The sequence below is a fragment of the Pseudophryne corroboree genome, chromosome 4 (assembly GCF_028390025.1).
Source record: "Pseudophryne corroboree isolate aPseCor3 chromosome 4, aPseCor3.hap2, whole genome shotgun sequence".
In the NCBI taxonomy this organism is placed as follows: Eukaryota; Metazoa; Chordata; class Amphibia; order Anura; family Myobatrachidae; genus Pseudophryne; species Pseudophryne corroboree.
In genome coordinates this window covers 237,510,667-237,521,777 of record NC_086447.1, presented here as the reverse complement: position 1 = coordinate 237,521,777, position 11,111 = coordinate 237,510,667, and the positions used below count along the sequence as shown (strand labels likewise).

Sequence of the window (11,111 nt, the reverse complement as noted above, 5' to 3'; positions counted from 1 at the left end):
GATGCATTATCTTATATAGAGGTATTAGCAAAATAATATAGCACCATTCAGAAATATAAGATACAAATATTCATAGTGCAAGCAGAATTTATAAAGTTGTCTTTAGTACAAATACTGTAAAATTTACCCAGTGCAATATAGAGGTTTGCACACTGATAAATATATTTAATTTTTAGTAAGCATATCCATTATATAAGGCTCACTATTACACATCTAAGGTATTTTAAATCTACTCTCTGTTATGATTACAATATTATTACACAGGGATACTTAGTATAAATCTATGTAACCTCAGACCAAAAATGTATCCATAGATCGTTTCACACAAGTAACTGTTGTATTAGTATTGGGGAGAAAAAAGAAACAGCGTATAATATTACGCCTGTGACTAAAGGAGTAGTATTAGTCAATTAATCCTCATGCTAACACAACATACTATTCATGTGTAATTAATGCATAGGTCTGGGGGTATAGAGGATCCCATACAATTATATTTTTTTTCAGAGAGAAAAGAGAAAAGGCACACCTATTGTTGGTACAGCCAGGCAGCTGCTGTTCACTGTGTGACATGCATTATACAGCGAATGAGCGGGCTTCGACTGCATCTAAGGGTTAGAAACAGGTAGAATGCTTCTGCTTTTGAAAAGACAACCCCGGACACCCTGATGTATCAGCGCAGGGGGTCCTGTGAGTCCTCATTAACAATCAGAGAGCATGGAATAAGATAAATAAATATATAGTAAGTCAGCAAAGTAAATAAAGTGCATTAATTTCTTACCGAGTGTAAGCTGCTTCCCTGTATGTGTAAAGACATTGATACAGGGTGAGCGTTACTCTCCTGTTCGCCCCATAGTGCCTGTAAAAGATAGCCAGGTGACAGTGCTGGGACCCTAAAAGTAGTGACGATCCTAAACTATATATGGGTTCCAAAGAAGGGAGAATGAGAACATATATCAATATACAAGGGCACAGGTGAGCATAAATCCCAGTTTGAGATGTCCAATCATGTTAGTGAGTTGTATTATTATATTATATCCTTTGGCTGTTGTGCCTATATAGATACATACAGATAGATATAGTATATGTGACATATATTTTTCGTACAGTATGCTGCAGCCATAGCCAGATTAAGGGGGGGGGGGATTTAGGGCATACTGTATCACGGGGCCCCCTCTGTCAGGGGCCCCCCCAGCCAGAGCATTTTGACATTACTAGCTCGCCCTCTTGTGCTGCAGCAGAACTAGGCTGCCAGAATGTGAGCAGGACAGTATGCATTGCAGGCATAGACACCGGAATATCCGGTTTCAAGATATACCAATGGAGCTATTCTGACCAGAGGAGAGATAGCAGAGGGGAGAGAGCTGTAAGTGACCCAGGGATCCCAGATTCTCCTCCTCCCACATGGGGGTCAGGGTCCTGTGTAACCTGTTATCTAATGAGAGCGTTCATGTCTAGAGAGAGAGAGACACACACACAGAGCATCCTCCTGAGTCCTGTCCCAGCGTGTTAGTAGTACAGTGGCATATTTGCAAGATAAATTATAGATTTTATTTTTCTATGTCTATTTTAAGCTTAAGTTGTCTTTGTTCCACTACAGGAAAACATGATCAAATAGTTGTCCCTTTATTAGGTGGAGACATAAACACTACCCAGGCCTTATTAATCTATTAGTTTAAATCTAATATACACCATTGATTTATATTTAATATACACAATCCATACCTCCCAACATGACCCATTCCAGGAGGGACAAAATGCTCTCTACCTGGACTTCCCTCTTAATTTATAATTGTAATCATTTTTGTTGAAATACCTGTTTTATCAATTAAATAGTTCAATATATATGATGCCAATCATATATTAAAAGGGAAGTCCAGGTATAGATCATTTTGTCCATGCTGAAATGGGTCATGTTGAGAGGTATGCACAACCTAATATACACCCCCCCCCCCACCCCCTCCACCAGGGCCCCCTGTCCTAAGTGCCCCAGGCCCCCCAAGGCTTAATCCGCCCCTTGCTGCAGTATGTGCGGTGTGATGGTCACCATAATGTCACACCAGCTGCTGACTACTAACAAATCATTGCCAGACAGAATATTTAATTTATTTTCCTTTTTTTTAAATTTTGGTAATTGCTATTTTCTATTTATTACACCTCTGAATGTTTAACTATAATAAGTGAGATCAGCACATAGAAATGGAGTGACATTATGTAAATAAGCATGACCCTTTGTAGTTTTTTTCTACAGCAAGCATCACTATGGCATACTGATCTGAGTCTGACCAGTGGTGATGTTGGACACATTGGAGTGATATTTTTTATCTGAGATGCACAGCACAGCATTGGTGTTTGTACAGATGTGCAGTACAGATAGAGACGTATGCACAAAGTTGTGTATTAGAAATGTGTTGGGCATTACTAGGCGGTTACAGGGGGCTGGCTAATCAGATGCAGATGTAACGTAGTATGGGAGTGTTGCTTATAGAGATGCTGAATTGCTCATTTTGGAGGCCATCGTCAGATGGATAATCTGCACCTAGCACTGGTCTGGCGAAAGTATCAATGATGTGACCAAAGGTGGTATCTAAGGATGCACAAGGCCAGTGGCGGAACAAGCAAGCGGTGGGCCGAGGTGCAACAAAATGCTTTGGGCCCCCCCCCCATCCCATCCAAGTCCACCCCATGGGCAGTGCGCGCCGTAGGCGCGCGCAAAAATACATAGTGGCGTGGCTTCGTGGGGAAGGGGTGTGTCCACAAAATAATACCAATTCATAAAACGGTGCACAGTAGTCTCCATTCTTCAAATTACGCTGCACAGTAGCACCACTACACCAGGTAGAGACCCTTTTACTCCTTACAGCGAACAGATTCCCCTTTTTACACATAACGGCAGACAGTGTGCACTTTTTACACATAACGGCAGACAGCATGCCCTCGTTACACATAGCGGCAGACAGCATACACTTTTTACACAATGGCAGACAGCGTGCCCTCGTTACACATAGCGGCAGACAGCGTGCCCTCGTTACACATAGCGGCAGACAGCGTGCACTTTTTACACATTACGGCAGACAGCGTCCCCATTTTACACATTACGGCAGACAGCGTCCCCATTTTACACATTACGGCAGACACCATACACTTTTACACATAACGGCAGATAGCGTGCCCTTTTTACACATTACGGCAGGCAGATTCTACCTTTTTACACATAGCGGTAGGCAGATTCCCCATTTTTATACATAGCGGCAGGCAGATTCCCCATTTTTATACATAGCGGCAGGCAGATTCCCCATTTTTACACATTGCGGCAGGCAGATTCCCCATTTTTACATTGCGGCAGGCAGATTCCCCATTTTTACACATTGCGGCAGGCAGATTCCCCATTTTTACATTGCGGCAGGCAGATTCCCCATTTTTTACATTGCGGCAGGCAGATTCCCCATTTTTATACATAGCGGCAGGCAGTCCCCCCTTTTTACACATTGCGGCAGGCAGTCCCAACAAATAAAAAAAGAAAGAGAAAGAAAGAAAGAAAGAAAGAAAGAAAGAAAGAAAGAAAGAAAGAAAGAAAGAAAGAAAGAAAGAAAGAAAGAAAGAAAGAAAGAAAGAAGAATTATACTTACCCTCTCTGTTGGCTCAGGCTCCTCGGTGCAGCTACCCGGGCAGTAGAGAAGAAGGAGGAGGGAGGTGAAGGAGGGAGCCGCAGCAGCGCTGTGTTACTGGTGGAGGCGCTGCTGCTGCTGCCCCTCTGCTTCCCTATAGGCTGTTCTCAGAGACAGCCTATAGTGAAGCAGAGGAGCAGCAGCAGCAGCGCCTCCACCAGTAACAAAGCGCTGCTGCGGCTCTCTCCTTCACTGAGAGACTGTGACCTGTTTGTATATGAGGGAGGGAGGGACGGACCCTCCTCCCTCCTTCGTGTGCGGGTGGCCAGAATCGTTCCTTATGACGGGCGGGTCACGGGAGCGCTGGTGTGCGGCTGCGGCATGACATACAATGAGTCATTGTGACTCATTCATGTAATGCCGGCCGGCGGCTGTGGGCCCTTGAGTGCGGCGGGGCCCCAGTGCAATGCACTGCCTGCCCCGCCAGTAGTTCCGCCCCTGCACAAGGCATAATTGCTGTGTCTGTAGACACTGACAGGGGGAGTCTCAGTCCTTGCATATTTGGATGCACAGATGTACACCAAGGAAGGGCATTGTAGCAGCATTAGCCTAATGTCACAGACACAACTGCAGCAAAAACGCAAGGAAGGCTACAGCTACGTCCAACTCAGAATCCGACCCTATGAGAAGAACCCCACCTCTTTAACAGACCCCAACTCCTTTATGGCTGCTACCAGAAATTTTCGGGGCTGGTTTTCAAACCCAATCCGCCCCTGGTCCTACCCAACTTGGTTGAATCTGTTTTGGACGAATCTCTTAGCCTGGTGCATGTTACAGATACAGCACTAATGATAACGGTAGCAGTTACAACAGTGGCTTGAATGAGTGGCCACAATCAGGCCCGCCATCAGGTGGGTGCTGCAGGCACAGCCGTCCCGGGCCCGGTCTCTCTGACAGAGAGGAAAGGGCCCGGGCCGCTCATACAGCTGCCCGCCCGCCGCCGTCCGTCCACCACCACTGCCTCTGTGTTCCCAATGCCCAGCGCAAGGAGGCTTTTGAAAATATCACTCGTAAGATGGCCGCCACCTCAGAGGAGTTAGTTATTAAAGATACTAGAGGAGGCTCTAGTATCTTTAATAACTGTCTCCCCCGAGCAGGCGGCCATTTTGGGAGGGACATTTTCAATAGTTTTGCTAGAAGCAGGCTGCTGAACAGCCTGCTGCGGTGGCAGGGAAGGGAGGAGGATCAACAGAACCTCTGACAAAGATTATAACTCCATTACAGGTACTGGGGCATTAATGTGTGGGGCATTAAATAATATGATGATGGGGCCATAGGAATTATTATTATTATTATTATTATTATTTATTATTAAATATATATTTATTTTTTATTTTGTTTATATATATATATACAATTTGTAGAAATGACAGCACTCTATGTCAGTAACAATAATTATGGTGCAAGGTCCTGGCGATTGATATGTAAACACTCACTTCCTCCAAACTGGAAAAAGAAATTAGACCAGCACTCACGTTTTTGAAGAAAAAAAAGTAGTTTTATTCCTGACAAATCATCTGGAAGTAACTACTGCTACGATCCGCCCAACAGCTGTTTCAACGCTTGCTTGTCTTCATCAGGGGCAATGCTCACTCTGACCGGAGCCCTTTTAAATGGTGCAGAGAATGCCGAGGGGTCTGATACCGGAAGTCCGTCAGCGGGAGGCAGCGCGTCAAACCCGCTGTCTGTTAGGCCAATTCCGCACACGTGGGTTACGTTGCCAAGGTACACAAGCCCGGCCGGCACCTTGGTTACCCGCTCCGGCAGCGTGACGTGGATGTAGACAGATCAGATGTTCCGTGTGCAGTAGCAGACAGGTTTCATTGCTGTTAACTGAGTCTCCAGCCACAGGATCATTCATGGAGTAATTCACTCCACGATATATGAACAGCATGGAGATATATTATTCCAAAATGATATACAATAATCAGAAATAAATTGAACAAACTGTGATTACTAATATAGCAAAAGAGTGCCCAAAGGATCGCCATATATAAAAAAGTGCCATATAATACTAAAGTAGTGGCCATGCTTAGTGAAAGAGTTGAAATAAAGACCATGAACCTGAGAGACAATAATGGTGTCATTAGCCGTGCAAAGTCAAGAACATAGATGAAATGTTGTCTATAGGTCACAGATTGTCCCTGATACAATACCTAGTATTCCCATGTTGTCTCCATGCATGGTACTAACTGGGCCCAACACTGCTTAATTGCCAAGTTCGGATGGGATTGGATGGTTTCCAGTGTGGTATGATTGTATCCACATCCCTCATCTCACGTATGCTATTGCTTAGGAATAGGCACCTTTGATAGTGCCAATATCTGAGAGAAAATGGGGAAGAATGGAAAAGGTTCACAAGTTCCTTGATACAACACCCAGTATTCCCACCTTGTCTCCAAGTGCGGTACTTGCTAGGCCCATCACTGCTTAATTGCCAAGATCAGACGGGATCGGATGGGATCCAGTGTGGTATGGTAGTATCAATCTCCATGGTGTGGAGGATAGGAATGCATGAAAGTGCAGGACAATCCGAGGTTAGGCAAGTGACAATGAATAAAAACATGTCAGTAATAATGTGACATGACACACGGCGGTGTCTCAGAAAAATAAACCAACAAAAGTACGGCTCAGTACAGTGATGTACAGAGTCAGAGGAAGCATCCTAAACGGAATTCTTCATTAAGTCCATTTGGGGCCAATGTATGAAGTCTATCAATCCATTGGTGTTCTCTCTGTAGAAGAATCTTGTTGCGGTCACCACCCCTTTGGAGCGGTGGGATTTGGTCCAAGATACAACACTTGAGTTGGTTGATAGTGTGTTTAGCTTCCCTAAAATGTCTGGCCACAGGTAAATTAACAAAGTCACCTGAGGTCACCCCGAGGGAGATGCTCTTTTTGATTGTGGAGCGATGTTGGCTTAAGCGTTCTTTTAGCATTCTGCTGGTCTTCCCAACATAAAGCAGGTTGCATGGACATTTCAACACATAGACCACAAATTTACTGTTACAGTCAAGCCTTTGTCTAATACTATAGGCCTTGTTATCCTGAGGGTTGATGAATCGATTGCCAAGTATCAGGAAAGGACAGTTTGGACAGCCTGAACATTTATATACCCCAGTTTTGGCAGTCAACCAGTGAGAAGGCGTGTTCTTTTTCCTTTTAGAAAAATCTGTAACCACAAGCATGTCTTTCAGGTTGGGTCCTCGTTTATAAGCAAATCTCGGTGGTTGTGTAATTGCTTTAGCCAGAACGGGATCTGTGCTGATGAGATGCCAATGCTCATGGATCTTGTTGCGAATTAATTTAGAAGCAGTGGTGTACATACTGACAAAATTAAATCTATCATTGTCTCTGTTGGAAGAAGTGTCTTTACTGGATAGGAGTTCCTCTCTCCTTATCTGACCAATCCTTGTAAGTGCTGTATCAATATCCTCTGTTGAGTAACCACGGTCGAGAAAGCGTTGACTCATGGACTGAAGGGCTGAGGGTATGTCAGCAGGATCAGAGGTAATACGCACCACTCTGAGGAGTTGAGAAAACGGTAAACCTCTCTTGAGCGGTGCCGGATGGAAGCTGGTGGAGAGCAAAAGGGTGTTTCTATCAGAGTCTTTACAATAAATTCTGGTAGTCAGTGCGTTATTGGAGAGGAGGATAGATACATCCAAAAAATTAATTTCTGAGTTACTAAACGTGAGGCTGAATCTAATGGTGCCAGGGAGTGAATTCAGATAATCAATGAAGGTCAGGAGGGTTTCCCCCCCCCCCGTGCCAGATAAAAAATAGGTCATCGATATAGCGAACATACGTTGTCATGAAACGGCCAAAGACAGGGTGACCTGTGATGTGTTCTCGTTCATATGCTGACATAAATATGTTAGCGTATGCTGGGGCCATATTCGACCCCATAGCTGTGCCCTGCTTTTGCAAGAAAAAACAGTTTTCAAACAAAAAATTATTCTTATTCAGGATAAGATTGATTAGTAATATCATGTATTCTGATGGAGGTCCAAAATACACGTCACTTTCTGTAATTGACCGTCTGCATGATTCAATTCCAAGTGCATGTGGAATATTCGTGTACAAACTTGACACATCGAGTGTTACCAACAGTGCGTCATTGGGAATATGTTTAATGTCATCCAATTTTCTTAGAAAGTCCGTCGTATCCTCAACGTAACTGGCTGCATTTTTAGCAAGGGGTTGTAGATAAAAGTCTACAAACTGTGAGAGTGGTTGACACAAGGATCCTCGTGCTGAGATAATCGGACGTCCGGGTGGTGTTGTTAGAGATTTATGGATTTTTGGTAGTGTATACAAGATTGGAGTCTTCGGGTGGGGTGTGGTCAAAAAGTCAGCAGTGGTCTGATTGATGTACCTATTATTAACTCCTAGATTCGATAATCAACTTAGGAGTTAATAATAGGTACATCAATCAGACCACTGCTGACTTCTTGACCACACCCCACCCGAAGCCTCCAATCTTGTATACACTACCAAAAATCCATAAATCTCTAACAACACCACCCGGACGTCCGATTATCTCAGCACGAGGATCCTTGTGTCAACCACTCTCACAGTTTGTAGACTTTTATCTACAACCCCTTGCTAAAAATGCAGCCAGTTACGTTGAGGATACGACGGACTTTCTAAGAAAATTGGATGACATTAAACATATTCCCAATGACGCACTGTTGGTAACACTCGATGTGTCAAGTTTGTACACGAATATTCCACATGTTCTTGGAATTGAATCATGCAGACGGTCAATTACAGAAAGTGACGTGTATTTTGGACCTCCATCAGAATACATGATATTACTAATCAATCTTATCCTGAATAAGAATTATTTTTTGTTTGAAAACTGTTTTTTCTTGCAAAAGCAGGGCACAGCTATGGGGTCGAATATGGCCCAAGCATACGCTAACATATTTATGTCAGCATATGAACGAGAACACATCACAGGTCACCCTGTCTTTGGCCGTTTCATGACAACGTATGTTCGCTATATCGATGACCTATTTTTTATCTGGCACGGGGGGGAAAAAACCCTCCTGTCCTTCATTGATTATCTGAATTCACTCCCTGGCACCATTAGATTCAGCCTCACGTTTAGTAACTCAGAAATAAATTTTTTGGATGTATCTATCCTCCTCTCCAATAACGCACTGACTACCAGAATTTATTGTAAAGACTCTGATAGAAACACCCTTTTGCTCTCCACCAGCTTCCATCCGGCACCGCTCAAGAGAGGTTTACCGTTTTCTCAACTCCTCAGAGTGGTGCGTATTACCTCTGATCCTGCTGACATACCCTCAGCCCTTCAGTCCATGAGTCAACGCTTTCTCGACCGTGGTTACTCAACAGAGGAGATTGATACAGCACTTACAAGGATTGGTCAGATAAGGAGAGAGGAACTCCTATCCAGTAAAGACACTTCTTCCAACAGAGACAATGATAGATTTAATTTTGTCAGTATGTACACCACTGCTTCTAAATTAATTCGCAACAAGATCCATGAGCATTGGCATCTCATCAGCACAGATCCCGTTCTGGCTAAAGCAATTACACAACCACCGAGATTTGCTTATAAACGAGGACCCAACCTGAAAGACATGCTTGTGGTTACAGATTTTTCTAAAAGGAAAAAGAACACGCCTTCTCACTGGTTGACTGCCAAAACTGGGGTATATAAATGTTCAGGCTGTCCAAACTGTCCTTTCCTGATACTTGGCAATCGATTCATCAACCCTCAGGATAACAAGGCCTATAGTATTAGACAAAGGCTTGACTGTAACAGTAAATTTGTGGTCTATGTGTTGAAATGTCCATGCAACCTGCTTTATGTTGGGAAGACCAGCAGAATGCTAAAAGAACGCTTAAGCCAACATCGCTCCACAATCAAAAAGAGCATCTCCCTCGGGGTGACCTCAGGTGACTTTGTTAATTTACCTGTGGCCAGACATTTTAGGGAAGCTAAACACACTATCAACCAACTCAAGTGTTGTATCTTGGACCAAATCCCACCGCTCCAAAGGGGTGGTGACCGCAACAAGATTCTTCTACAGAGAGAACACCAATGGATTGATAGACTTCATACATTGGCCCCAAATGGACTTAATGAAGAATTCCGTTTAGGATGCTTCCTCTGACTCTGTACATCACTGTACTGAGCCGTACTTTTGTTGGTTTATTTTTCTGAGACACCGCTGTGTGTCATGTCACATTATTACTGACATGTTTTTATTCATTGTCACTTGCCTAACCTCGGATTGTCCTGCACTTTCATGCATTCCTATCCTCCACACCATGGAGATTGATACTACCATACCACACTGGATCCCATCCGATCCCGTCTGATCTTGGCAATTAAGCAGTGATGGGCCTAGCAAGTACCGCACTTGGAGACAAGGTGGGAATACTGGGTGTTGTATCAAGGAACTTGTGAACCTTTTCCATTCTTCCCCATTTTCTCTCAGATATTGGCACTATCAAAGGTGCCTATTCCTAAGCAATAGCATACGTGAGATGAGGGATGTGGATACAATCATACCACACTGGAAACCATCCAATCCCATCCGAACTTGGCAATTAAGCAGTGTTGGGCCCAGTTAGTACCATGCATGGAGACAACATGGGAATACTAGGTATTGTATCAGGGACAATCTGTGACCTATAGACAACATTTCATCTATGTTCTTGACTTTGCACGGCTAATGACACCATTATTGTCTCTCAGGTTCATGGTCTTTATTTCAACTCTTTCACTAAGCATGGCCACTACTTTAGTATTATATGGCACTTTTTTATATATGGCGATCCTTTGGGCACTCTTTTGCTATATTAGTAATCACAGTTTGTTCAATTTATTTCTGATTATTGTATATCATTTTGGAATAATATATCTCCATGCTGTTCATATATCGTGGAGTGAATTACTCCATGAATGATCCTGTGGCTGGAGACTCAGTTAACAGCAATGAAACCTGTCTGCTACTGCACACGGAACATCTGATCTGTCTACATCCACGTCACGCTGCCGGAGCGGGTAACCAAGGAGCCGGCCGGGCTTGTGTACCTTGGCAACGTAACCCACGTGTGCGGAATTGGCCTAACAGACAGCGGGTTTGACGCGCTGCCTCCCGCTGACGGACTTCCGGTATCAGACCCCTCGGCATTCTCTGCACCATTTAAAAGGGCTCCGGTCAGAGTGAGCATTGCCCCTGATGAAGACAAGCAAGCGTTGAAACAGCTGTTGGGCGGATCGTAGCAGTAGTTACTTCCAGATGATTTGTCAGGAATAAAACTACTTTTTTTTCTTCAAAAACGTGAGTGCTGGTCTAATTTCTTTTTCCAGTTTGGAGGAAGTGAGTGTTTATATATATATATATATATTTATTTATTTATTTTATTCATTTTTTTTTGTGTGGAGGTGGGGGCTGCCTA

At 43.7% G+C, this 11,111-nt stretch overlaps 4 pseudogenes; 2 read left to right on the top strand and 2 right to left on the bottom strand.

The window, feature by feature from the left end:
- Positions 1 to 5,809: 5,809 nt before the first annotated feature.
- Positions 5,810 to 5,929, bottom strand: LOC134912993 (5S ribosomal RNA; annotated as a pseudogene).
- A 102-nt stretch (positions 5,930 to 6,031) lies between these two features.
- On the bottom strand, positions 6,032 to 6,151 carry LOC134912445 (5S ribosomal RNA; annotated as a pseudogene).
- A 3,831-nt stretch (positions 6,152 to 9,982) lies between these two features.
- LOC134912444 (5S ribosomal RNA) lies at positions 9,983 to 10,102 on the top strand (annotated as a pseudogene).
- A 102-nt stretch (positions 10,103 to 10,204) lies between these two features.
- LOC134912982 (5S ribosomal RNA) lies at positions 10,205 to 10,324 on the top strand (annotated as a pseudogene).
- The last annotated feature ends 787 nt before the right edge of the window (positions 10,325 to 11,111 follow it).